General features: G+C 36.7%; 2 protein-coding genes across 2 annotated transcripts in view; one reads left to right on the top strand and one right to left on the bottom strand.

Moving 5' to 3' along the window:
• The window catches only part of DAPP1 (dual adaptor of phosphotyrosine and 3-phosphoinositides 1), a 505,976-nt gene that overhangs the window by 452,596 nt on the left and 40,606 nt on the right, over positions 1–12,774 (top strand). The gene's annotated exons all lie outside the window — the stretch shown is intronic.
• The window catches only part of EMCN (endomucin), a 102,571-nt gene continuing 99,990 nt past the window's right edge, over positions 10,194–12,774 (bottom strand). Inside the window, exon 12 of the mRNA XM_081224673.1 lies at positions 10,194–11,156. The gene's annotated coding sequence lies outside the window, so the exon portion shown is untranslated. The remainder of the gene's footprint in view (positions 11,157–12,774) is intronic.

Genomic DNA, 12,774 nt, shown 5'->3' on the forward strand with positions numbered 1-12,774 from the left:
TCTTCAGAACCTTCTCGTTCCTTTTTTTTTTTTAGATTCCATATATAGGTATTAGCATATGGTATTTGTTTTTCTCTTTCTGACTTACTTCACTCTGTATGACAGACTCTAGATCCATCCACGTCTCAACAAATGACCCAATTTCGTTCCTTTTTATGGCTGAGTAATATTCCATTGTATATATGTACCACATCTTCTTTATCTATTCATCTATTGATGGACACTTAGGTTGCTTCCATATCCTGGCTATTGTAAATAGTGCTGCAGTGAACATTGTGGTACATGACTCTTTTTGAATTATGGTTTTCTCAGGGTATATGCCCAGTAGTGGGATTGCTGGGTCGTATGGTAGTTCTATTTTTGGTTTCAAAAGAGAATTTTAATTCTACTGTATCTGGTTCCCTTGGAATCTTCAAAACACTTGTTCTCACATGCTGCCATTGCCTCTTAACCTGTGCTCTTAATGTTGGTTTCCTTGTGTCATAGGGGTCATGTTCTTTTCTAAGCTTATGCGACGATTCTCATGATAAATCTGTTTCAGACCTATGCTCTCCTTCTGAGTCTTCCTTATCTTGTTCTATTCTCCTGTACTGCAGCTTTTCTTCATAGGCTGTATTTTACTAGCTTGTTGTTTACTCTTCCTTGAAGGAAATGGATCTATACCTGGTGTTCATAAACACATACAATATGTAGATTGCCTTGATCTCACTCACCATCCACTTGAGTGTTTGTTCAATCTCATATGCATGACAAGAGAACAAATTGCTACACAGTTTCCGTTTCCGTTTCTGGAGTTTGGCAGCCTTTCACCTGATAAACCCTGTTGAGATTCAATCATGTGACACCCCCCCTTCAGCTCCCCGTCCCCAACTTCCTTCTGTAACAATTCGAATCAGCACGCTAGATGAAAAAGAAGAATACTCAGAATATTCTATTCCTAGGACTCTTTTTGTGCATGCACTTAAGACCTGTTCCTACTTTCTAGCCTGTTGTTTTCTGAGTGTTGCAGTCTCTCTATGGAGAATAGAGAGGTATTATAGAAAGAGAGGTAGGGTGTCTTGGGGACAAAGAAGCATGAGACGATCATCTTGCTCGCCTCAAAAAATAGAATCCACGCAGCCACAGGATTCATGCTCCATGTTTTAGTTAGGTCATATCCTCTTTTTGAGTGGGCAAACAGTGAGGAAATAAAAAGACATTTTCCTTTCCATTATCTTGCTTTTCAGAGAAACAGGTTTGCTCTCTTTTCAGAAGCAAAGTATTTGTGGGGCCTTTTCCAGTTCCATTTCATCATTTTAATTCTAGTTTTAGGCAAATGTATGAGTTTTTATCTTTCTTTCTGACCTCTAAGTGGGCAATAGCTATGTTCGTCTTGCCATTTTACTTCTGACATAGTGACAGTGTTTGGAACAACCTAGGTTCCCAGTAAATAATTCACCTAATAAATTGATGTATGTCACCATTGTTACTAGGGTATTAGGAAAAAATTATCAAGGACAATTAGCCAGAAGAAATTTTAAACTAGGTTTTCCTATTAAGGTAGGTTTTGTTAAAATTTCAGGGCCAATTTTATTTCCTTTCCACCTAGTAATGTGGCTATAGCTATAACATAGGCTAATGATTTGATTTGGAAACTTTGATATGCCAAAAATTGTATTAAGATCACTCGTTCATTCCACATGCATGCATTGAGTGCCTATTAAGGTTGGCTCTATGCTGTGGTAGAATTCTTTCCAGCCCCATGGGAATGAGGATTTGGAAGTGGCTATGTAAATACAAAGAGCACAAGTTAAATATACAAGTATATTTTTATATTAAAATCACAGAAGGAGTGACATTTGAGTCCTGTTGTGGGTCTTTAGAGAAAGATATAAAGTCTAAGAGTTATGGAGGATGGTGGTCTAAGAGGAAGAGCATTTCTGGGGAAGGTAGTAATACCTAAGGTCTGGAATAGTCAGGGATTTGCGTGTAGTTAATTGTGATCGAAATAAGAGGGTGGAAAATAACTGGAAGGGTTTTGAAAATGCAGTTACCCATGGATCATTGAGGATAACTTTCACCTAGAATTCATGGACGGTACTAGATTCAGAAGGGTGGTGGACCATAAGCCAAAGTGATAATGACTGGGGAAGATTTTTTGCTTTGCCTAATCGTGTTTATGTCCTGACAAAAGAGTCACAGGTTCAATGTAGATACAACTAATTGAATACAGAATACACAGATGAGTGAATGCCTCAAGGAAACATTATAGGTAAGAGATAGAGAATGATAAGCCCCTGTTGGTTCACAGGTGGTTCCTCTTTACCAATTTGCAACATGCTGAGTGGTTGATAAAATTGAAAATGATCTTACCTAATCTCTAACTATATTCTTAATAGTTATCTCACTATTGATACCAAGCAGAAATATCTGCTGGGTCCACGTGCAATATATTAGATTTAAAAACCTAGTTGTAGTCTTTTTTGAGAAGAAAACTGGAGAATGAGAGTATCTAGTAGGGCAACTGATTTATAATTTAACATAGTTTTCCTTTATAAAAATCATATAGACAACACTTTATTTTGAAGAATTAATTGTATAGCTTGACAAGCATTTGATTCTATCACTAAGCACTGGTTCTGAACTATTTGATATTTTAAAGTATTGTTCTGTCTCCCTGCTCCCTCTTTTTAGTTTTGGGTAATAGAGTTACTAGATATCAGGATTGGGGGTCCTAGACTCCGTGGACATGTGCTGTCCAATATGGTAGTCTTGAAACATGGTAGCTATTGAACATTTGAAATGTGGGCAAGTCTGAATTGAGATGGGCTGTAAGTGTAAAATGCACAACTGATTTCAAAGACTTAGTTTGGAAAAAAGAACGTATTTCTTTCATAGTTAATGTATATATATATTGAAATAATTAATTTCGTCTGTTTCTATTTTTTTATGTGACTACTAGAAAATTTTCAATTACATATGTGGCTCACATTACATTTCTATTGAATAGCATTGCTTTAGACTATCGAAAAGTTGTCATAGGATTGTGAGTCTAGTGATATAATTTGCTTAGATATCAGTGAATATGTAAGCTTTAATCATTCTGTTAGCCCAAAACATTCTGATAATAAGTGTCTCCAAATAAGTACCTATTAAATCCTTTTTTTTTTTTCCTCATGAAGCTAAGATGTTGTTAAGAGAATTTTCTCTTTAAATCTTTGGCTGAATAACTTCTTGTTGACATAATGACAGTTTTGGTAATCTAGCAGTCACGATTACATTCTGGGCAAGGTCAGTAGGCTAACTGATCTTTCAAGTCTAGGGAAAGATAAATTTCAGCTTCTCTGATGGAAATGGCTTTGAACTAGAAGTCAGAAGCCCTGGATTATAGCCAAAGCTTTCTTGGCCACTTATAAACAGTCTGCATATTCGTTAGTAATAAATTATTTTGCTGGGAGCCAACCATATGTTTCCGTATATATAAAAAGGGGAAAATTGATAATAGCAACCCAACCCACCCACAAGGGTATTATGGCAAGTTTATGTATAAGATGATAATTACAGTACAAGATGTGCTTAAGTTGTCATAGCTTGCACTTTCATGAGGATTTTTGCCTACATGAAACTTTGCAATGTCTTTTACAGAATAATGGAAACCTGCTTCCCAATGCCCATAATTGGACAGTATATATTGTAATTGGTCATTATTGCTGTTCATCACCTTGGGATAAAAGAAGCTGGCAGGTTACCTCAAAGGACAGATCCAGTGATCTGTTGACCTTAACCCTGGATGAATCAATTTTTAAAACTCCATGCCTTTTAAAATGGGGGTAGAGTGGGGTGAGTCACAGAAAATCTCAGGCCTTTGAAACAATTCAGGAGAGAAACTCATGTGGCTGAAGTTTGAAAATCCAGTGTGGGTAATTGTTGATTATTAATTAATAATACTGAGTTGAGTAGCAAATAAAGGGATCTTTTCTGGAAATCTTTAGATGAATGTTTGTATCTTAAGGGTGTGAACCTTTCACTGCTTTAGTAAAGTACCTTATTAATTAATTGGGTTCAGCAAGGAGAAGGGAGTCTTTCTTGATCTTTGGCCAAAACTATCCCCTAAAATAGACCGAGAGAAGGAAATATAATCCCGTGGCATGAAATTGTGCCCCTCAAAGGAGCTATTCTCAGCATCAAAATCACATATATTCTTTTGGAAATATTTTTGACTCTTCCCTTTTCCTTCCTTTCTGCATTAAAAATAATTTAAAAGCAAAATAAAAACGATCTGCTGCTGCACCATTCTTTAACTATTTCTTGCCTCCATAAGATTCTACTTGGCTGAAATACATTTAGAGTTTCTTCAGTACCTATAGAAAGAGAGGCAAAACTTTTCCGGGATGTGGCTTCTATTTATGCTTGAAACTTGTATACTTAATTATTTGTCTGTATTAGCCCTCTGCTACATTTAATTTTGTTTTGTTTTGAAGTTATTGTTTTTCATGCTTGGTTTATATGCTAGTCATTGTGCTAAATGATTTGCATGCATTATTTTACTTAATCTTCTCAAAACCTTAATATCACCATCTCAGAATTGAGAGGAAAACTGATGGAACCTAGCTCATCTCTAACTCAGAGCTCATCGTTTATTCCATGCCTGTGCTCTGTGCCCAGTGCACACAGCTTGGAGAACAAGCAATGCCATATAACATTTAGTTTTCCATTTAATCACTTCATCTCACTTGCCCATGTTAGCAGTAAGTCACAAAGAGCCCTCCTCTTAAACTATATGTATTATCTTCTATATAATAAGCTCCTAGAGGGAATTATCACTTATGGTGTCTTTTGGTTACTGCTGTGTCTAAAACAATACCCTGGGCTAGTAGGAGGTAATAAAACTTTACTGAGGAGGATGACGATGATGTTGATAACTATTAGAATGTGGTATTAATAGATGATTTCACTTTCTCTTCCCTTCCCACACACATTTTTAAAAACTTCAACCTTTGAAAACTTCCCACATTTCTCTATCCAGACAGTTCAACTTCATTTCTATACTCCACATTCTGAACCTCCACAGAGTGGGAAGCTCAGCTAGCAGGATTTTAGAGGAACTAGTCTTCTTTCGAAATAAAAATTCATGGCAATCCCAGGGAGTGGCCATATCCCAACAACAAGACGGAGTTGAGACTGGGCTCATCTGTCGATGATGTCAGAGTGAAGTTCAATACTTTTCTGAATCATGGTTCTTAACTAGTAGAACTAATTATTAAAGCTAATTAATTAAAACCTGCCTCTTGTAGCACACATACCACAAACAGTGGTACCACACTCAGCAAATCTCACGAAAACCTCATCTGTGCCTCCTCCAATCTATCAACTCATCTAAGCTCTTTGAGATCATTAAATGGCAATCCAGTGGGAACAGCAATGTAGTGGCTGACAGTTTTTGTTTTAAATGCCTTCATTTGCTTTAGTTTTAGTTCCAAGCAAAATGCTATAAATAATGCACTGTACTTACATTTATAATTTAAATGCACACAGCATTATTATACTGTACTGCAACAGCAGCAGGAGAAGCTCCCTGATAATATATTGCCAGCATGCCAAAGACACTCTGTCCTTTATCAGAGTTTATCTCACACACACACACACACACACACACACAGAGGCTTGGTTTATGTTTGTGAGCAAGGGCGTACACAGATATTACAAACACCTGATACTAGAGAAGGGTGCTCAAAATCTAATCAAACGTAAAAGCTTTTGCACAGCAAAGGAAATCATAAACAACTCACAGAATGGGAGAGAATATTTGCAAACTATGCAACTGACAACTGACTAATCTCCAAAATATACAAGCAGGTCATGCAGCTCAATATCAGAAAAACACAAACAACCCAATCAGTAAATGGGCAGAAGATCTTAACAGACATTTCTCCAAAGAAGACATACAGATGGCCAAAAACACATGAAACGATGCTCAACATCACTAACTATTAAAAATACCTTTAAAGTCAATTTTATTAAGGTATATTTTACATATAAAAATAAACCCATTTTAAGTCTACAGCATGAGTTTTGGCAAATATGTACACCTCTGTAATCAGTGCCATAATCAAACTACAGAAATTTCTATCATCTCAAAAACTTCCCTCTCTCTTGGCTTTCCCCTTATATCCTGGCTTAAGACAGCCACTGGGCTGATTTCTTTTCTAGTGCTTCATATAAATGAAGTCATAAAATATGCATTCCACTATGTCTGGCTTCTTTTTTTGCAGCATAATGCATAATGTTTTTTAGATTCATTTTGTTGGGTGTATTAGTAGTTTTTTCTATTTTATTTCTGAGTGGTATTCCATTGTGTGACTAGACTATACCACAATTTGTTTAGTAGCATTTGGCTATTATGAATAAAGCTAATATGAACCTTTGGTTACAGGTCTTTGTATAGGCATGACATGTGTTTTCATTTGTCTTGGGTAAATACATATGAGTGGAGATGGTGTGTCATATAAGAAGTATATATTTAGCTTTCAAAATTTTATCTCAGAAAGAATCTGCTAAATTTTTTTCAAATTGTTGAATGATTTTACATTCCCACTAGCAATGTATGAGAGTTCTAGTTTCTCCATATTTCCATCAACACTTGGCATTATTGGCCTTTATAATTTTAGCCACTCCTGTGGATATGTAGTGGTATCTCACTGTAGTTTTAAATTTGCATTTTCCTGATGAATAACTGATATTGAGTATCTTTTCATGTGCTTATCAGAAAATCATATATCCCCTTTAGTGAACTGTCTTTTCAAATTTTTTTTCTGTTTTTAGGGGATTGACTTCTTATTTTTAAGCTTTTTGAGCTCCTTATATGTCCTAGATCTAAGCCATGTCAGATATATATAATGTAAATATTTTCTCCTATTCTTTGGCTTTGCATTTTCAGTTTATTAATGCTCATTTGGAGAGCAGAAGTTTTAGTTTAAAGTTCGACTGACATTGTCTTTAATTTTGGCCTTTTGGGCCTTATCTAGGAAATCTTTACTGACATTAAAGAAGGCAAATGTTATAGATCTGGATTTAATGTTTAAGGTTATGACACTTTAGAGTCAGTTTTGTGTGTGGTATGAGGTAAGTGTTGAGCTTTGCTTTTTCATCACGTGAGTTCCAGAACAATTTGTTGAGAGGACTGTCCTTTCCCCATTGAATTATTGTAGCACACTTGTCAAAAATCAGTTGACCATATATTCATGTATATATAGGAGAAAAGCATACATTTAATTCTTTCTGTAATCTCTATTTTATTTCATTGATTAAATTCTATTCTTAGGTCAGTTCTGAACTGTCTTGATTTAAAGTAAGTTTTTAAATCCAGTATTGTGAGCCCTCCAAATTTAGGCTTTTAAAAAAATGTTTTAGCTATTCTAAGTCCATTTTATTTCCATATAAACATTGGAACCATCTTATCAATTTCTACAAAGAAGAAAATTAAATTCAGCCTGAAACTGTAATAAATCTGTAGATCAATTCGAATAGAACTGACATCTTAATAATACTGAGTCTTTTAATGAATGATTTAGTATTCTTTAATTTCTCTTAGAAGTTTGACAGTTTTTAAGTATACAAGGAGTGAAGATAGCTTGTAAAATTTATCCCTCAGAATTTTATATATACTGACATTACTGTAAATGGTATATATATTTTTTAATTTTCATTTTTTGGTTACTAAACAAATCAGTTGATTCTGTATATTGATCTTATATTCTTCAACTATTACAAATTAATTTATTAATTTTGGTAGGTTTTTTGGAGATTTCATAGGATTAATGCAGGACTTTGTCACCTTTGTTTATAATGGGATGATAAAGTGGTCCCTGTTTTAACTATAGCCAGGAGCATAATTGTTAACCCGTTTTTATATATAGGTAAACTGAGATTAGAAAGACTAAGTAATAAAGTGATGAAGAGCAGGGATTTGGGGTTTAGGTTGGAATCCAAATTTTTACTGCTCACTAGTTGTACCACCTTGGGTAAGTTATTTAATTTTCTGTCTTGGTTTCCATATATCTAAATTGAATATGCTGCTGCTGAGAAAAATAATAAAACAAATATAATGTAATATTAGAAGTTGTATCTTATCATTGTTTTCTTATTAACTGAGATGACAGATGTGAAGGTTTTAGCACAGTGCCTGGAAACAGAGCCTCAGACACAGTGTCACTAACCAATGATATTATCCGTAATCACTTTGGTAGAATTCTGACTTTAAGTTCAGGAATGTAATATTGATGAACAAGATAGATGTTTTTTCATTATTTATCAAAACTGTTTTTCCTTTAAAAAGTATCCAGAACAAGAAAAAGGTGTTCAGGCCCATAGGATAAATCCCCTTGAAGAAAAGACAAAGTATGCTCATTTAAAGGAACATGAGAAGTCTTGTTAGTGTTTGTGGGGAAATTTTGACGAGAAATTCTGTAGATAATCCATGACATATTCTCAGTTCAAGGTACTTATTAGTTAATTAATCACAATGACGGATATCTTCAATATTAGGCAATAATTAACAAATTCACAGTCTTGAGACTACCACTCAAAAAACAACTTTTAAAGGACTTATCCACTTTTCTTTTTAGAACCCCATAAATTCTCGATGGAGAAAAATCAGGCGGAAGAGCTAGCATGCTCATTGTTGAAGGTTTGTCAGTGTCCTAAGTTGATCCTCAAGAACTTAAGTTTGGCAGGTAGACAAGAAATAAGATACAGATTTGTCAGATATGTAAGGGAATATTTCAGCTCAGCAAGGGGAATTTAGAAGTCTTTCTCTGCCGACTGATCACAACCAGTGTGTCAGACAACAACGTCCGCTTATTCTTAGATGACAACAGTGCCAGTTAATTAGCTCTTGTTTATGTTTTGACTATTGATAGACTTAAATTATATTCATATTGTCATGCAGAACAAACACACAGAAAGGTTTGCCTTTGATCTAAGTACATTTTTTCCTTGGCTGCAGTGACATTTGAACTGTCTATCAGAATAAAAAACTTAGAAGAAATCAGGCATAAAAAAAATAGGGGCGGGGTGGGAGAGGAGGGGGGGCGCAAAAAAAAAGTCGATCATCTAAATCAGACAATTAAAAAACATCTGATTAATGAAAATTTTGGCTTGAAAACCAAGTGCCCTATTTCAACAGAAGTTCAAGTTGACTTATAAAAATGCAGACATTACCTTAGAGATTGACTTTACAAAATGCCATGAATATCTCTGCAAATTTCCCAATCCTCTTATCACTTTGACTTTTTAAAGATTTAGTGCTATAGTTGTAAGTATAAAGCATATTCCTTATGTATAATTCTTGAACTAGAGTGAATTTCATTCTTTCATTATGTTTAAAAAGCTTTCCTTCTTCCTGATCCTTATAAACTCCCTTCGAACAATATTTATTAAAGGTCAAGAAAATGGTTTTTCTAGAAGTCAAAATAGCATATCACTTGTAGTAATTTAAATTGCAGAAGAGTTTTTATCTTTACTACATTCTGTGTAACAATGCTTTTGCTCTGTAAAGCATTCTGGGGGTGTTGGAATATTCTTTTGAAGACAAATGCTCCATGGTTGGCATGCTCTAGCCACTGTTGCACCCATTTAAAGACTTCTAGGTTAGAGTTAAGCATGGGCAAAGCATCCCTCAAGGGAAAGTGTAGGTACTGGAGATCCTAGCCTTTTTCTATACCCTATTGTTCTTTTTCTTTTTCTTTTTTATTCCCCATTTTTCTTCTCAAAGAAACATAAAGAGGCACCAGTAAAAAATATAAGTATTCTTGTTTGATGTTCTTGATTAGTAGTAGTGCAGACATCAGGGAGCAAAAACCAAAATGATTATTCACATAATCCTCAATGCTGACCATTTTAAAATACACTGCAACAAAATAAATTGTAAAAGGTAGTTTTAAATGTACCCTTCTGTCTCTACTACATTGTCCTCATGTCACTAAGATAATTTAGCACCGAAATCAGCTTAGGTAATCGTAAAAGTTAAAGAGCTGCCACTGGCAGCTTTTTCGTTCCAAAACTTTCCACAGAACTTCAGCCAACATGATGTCTTGATCCCTTGTGTCCAAGGAGTGGTCAAGGTTTATCATTCAGCCTTCAACAGAAGAATTTGACCCCGACGGAGTGGCAGCTATAATCATATGGTATTTTTAGGAAAGTGATACACTGAAAAATAATATCACAATTATGTATTTATGAAATGTTGGTTTCTACAAACTGGAGATTTAACAATGATTGCTAGAACAAATCAATACATTTCTAAAAGAAAATAAAAATGCACAGAGATAGTGTCAATCAAATGGATTTTGAAAAATCACAGTCCTGTTATCTTCGTAATGAATGCAGTACAGTGTCATAAATGCCCTTACATCCTTGTCACACAGTGTGAATTACAAAGAGAAAGACCAAAGAAATGGTAAATTGACTTCCCTTGAACAGGGTCTGATACGTGAATCCTTTGTCCCTTTCTCACTTATTAGATGCCTTTCATTAGTGAGTTCTCATAGTCTAATAATCAATCCAAAAATACTCATAATTATGGGAAGACAATATCATTGCCATTTTCACAGTCGTATTATCATATTTTTAGTGTGTTGAGTACAGCAACTATTTATGAAAAGTAACACATGGAAGTATGAATAAAATATCTTTATGTACAAAGTGGCATGGCAGGATTTCGACCCAATATTTAATAATACACTTGCAAATTTTCCCTGCATTAACATAGTGGAAAACAATAAATACAAACGTTAGGTAATAAAAGAACACTGAGAAAGTAGGAAAGTCTCCGTGGATAAGAAATGTTAGTTCTGAAAACTTTAAACTCAAGGAACAGTCATTTCATCAGTGAAGCCACCTGCCTGGGCTGTCAGGTTACCTGCACACAGATGCCCCTCCTAAAATTCCCTCCCCTAGGAATGTTCCTATAAAATGTGATAATGTGTTTTTTCACATCTTAAAAGACAGGAGAGGCCCAGGATGGTTTCCGATTCTCTTGGATTATTGCGTGTCATCTGGACATCACTTTATTGGGACAGGTGACTGGTGCACACTGGCGAGCAGGATTGGAGGTCAGGATTGAATCCACAGGGCTTTCTCCCTTTCTACCCCTGGAGCACAGAAGCTGAAGAGTAAGCCTGTGGGGTGGGAAAGGGGGAAACAAAAAAGTTCAGATTCTGAGAAAGTAAAGAAGTAGAGATGCTGGGGGAGACCATCTCTTGGTAAGAGATGTTAGTGACCAGCTGAATTTTTCCACCCAGTAGAGTCACTGGAATGTCTCATAAGCACTTCAACCTCAACAAGTCTGAAAGGAAACTCACTAGACTGCCTCCCAAACCTATTCCCTCTCGCTCCGTAATTCCAATCTTTGCTCTTACCTTCATGATCCATCCAGGCACTCATGCTAGATGTGTGGGCATAATCTATACCCCTAATAGTTCTCCTTCCCCAATGCCTACATTCACACAATCCCTACCTCTGGAGAACGTTACCTTCCAGACAATTCTTTATTCTATTCTGCCTCTTCCTCTGTATCCCTACTGTACCTGCAGACCTGGTGAAGCCCTTGTCCTTTTCCCGGGGAATACTGAAAGAGTCCTCTGACCTCTCGGCTTCCTGTCTTACTCCTGTTGAATTAATCTTCCACACTGAACACTCAGTGATGTGTCTCAAGCACAAATCTCATCATATTCCTCTTCTGATTAAAGCGCTTCACTGTACCCTATCACTAACGTGACATCGTTCGAGGTCTGTTGCTTGGGGTAACAATGTGAGTAATTAAGAAATTGATTGGCAACTTTCATGCTTTGCTGCCGTGTACTTATCAGGGAGAAGAGTGAACAGGCAACTCTGCACTTCTCCTTCACAGAAAGGAGAGTCAGGGCTTTGGTTTATTACTTTGGGTTTTCTTGTTTGTGGTACAGAAAGAACTTTCTGTATTGGCCCCCCAAAAGAGCAGGAGATGGAAGCTTCTGTGCTTTAATTGGGAAAGGGGCACATGCCCGGCATGGCAGGGTAGGTGCTGTCGTGCTGCTGATGGCAGTGCTGGTGGTTTGCTGGAGTCTGAGAGGAGGATGATATGGTGGGGGTGAGGGTGGGCAGTGGACCAGGGTGGAGACCTGCATCTTGCTCCCTCATGGCATGGTCGGTGAGGCAGGACCTTTGCTAGGGATGGTTGCATTGCTGCCTTGCAGTGCGGGAGCCGGACACTGGTTACCACTGTGTCTTGCGGGACAGTTGGAAGAACGGAGAGTGGACACAGGATCCAGGTCAAGTCTTAGTCTGTGGAAAGGACTGTAAAGCAGGGCATTTCTTTCTTTTTTCTGAGGTATGCGGGCCTCTCACTGTTGTGGCCTCTCCCGTTGCGGAGCACAGGCTCCAGACGCGCAGGCTCAGTGGCCATAGCCGCTCCGCGGCATGTGGGATCTTCCCGGACCAGGGCACGAACCCGTGTCCCCTGCATCGGCAGGTGCACTCTCAGCCACTGCGCCACCAGGGAAGCCCCCATGATAGATTCTTTAGTCATATTGACAACACTTTATAAGCAAAGCAGCACAATGGTTCTAGGAGAAAATGTCATTCTATCCTGGTTTTATAGATGTGGAACCTACTGCAAAGCATTATAAAGAAATTTGTTGAAGGCCATAGACTAGGATCAGAAAATAAATCTTGTTTTACTTGTGATGTTTTATTTTTAGCCCCCATTATTCATTTTAAAATGTAAGAAAAATAATTGAAAAACATGTTAAGCTTTTC

Source organism: Mesoplodon bidens, assembly GCF_964165515.1.
Source record: "Mesoplodon bidens genome assembly, chromosome: 1".
In the NCBI taxonomy this organism is placed as follows: Eukaryota; Metazoa; Chordata; class Mammalia; order Artiodactyla; family Ziphiidae; genus Mesoplodon; species Mesoplodon bidens.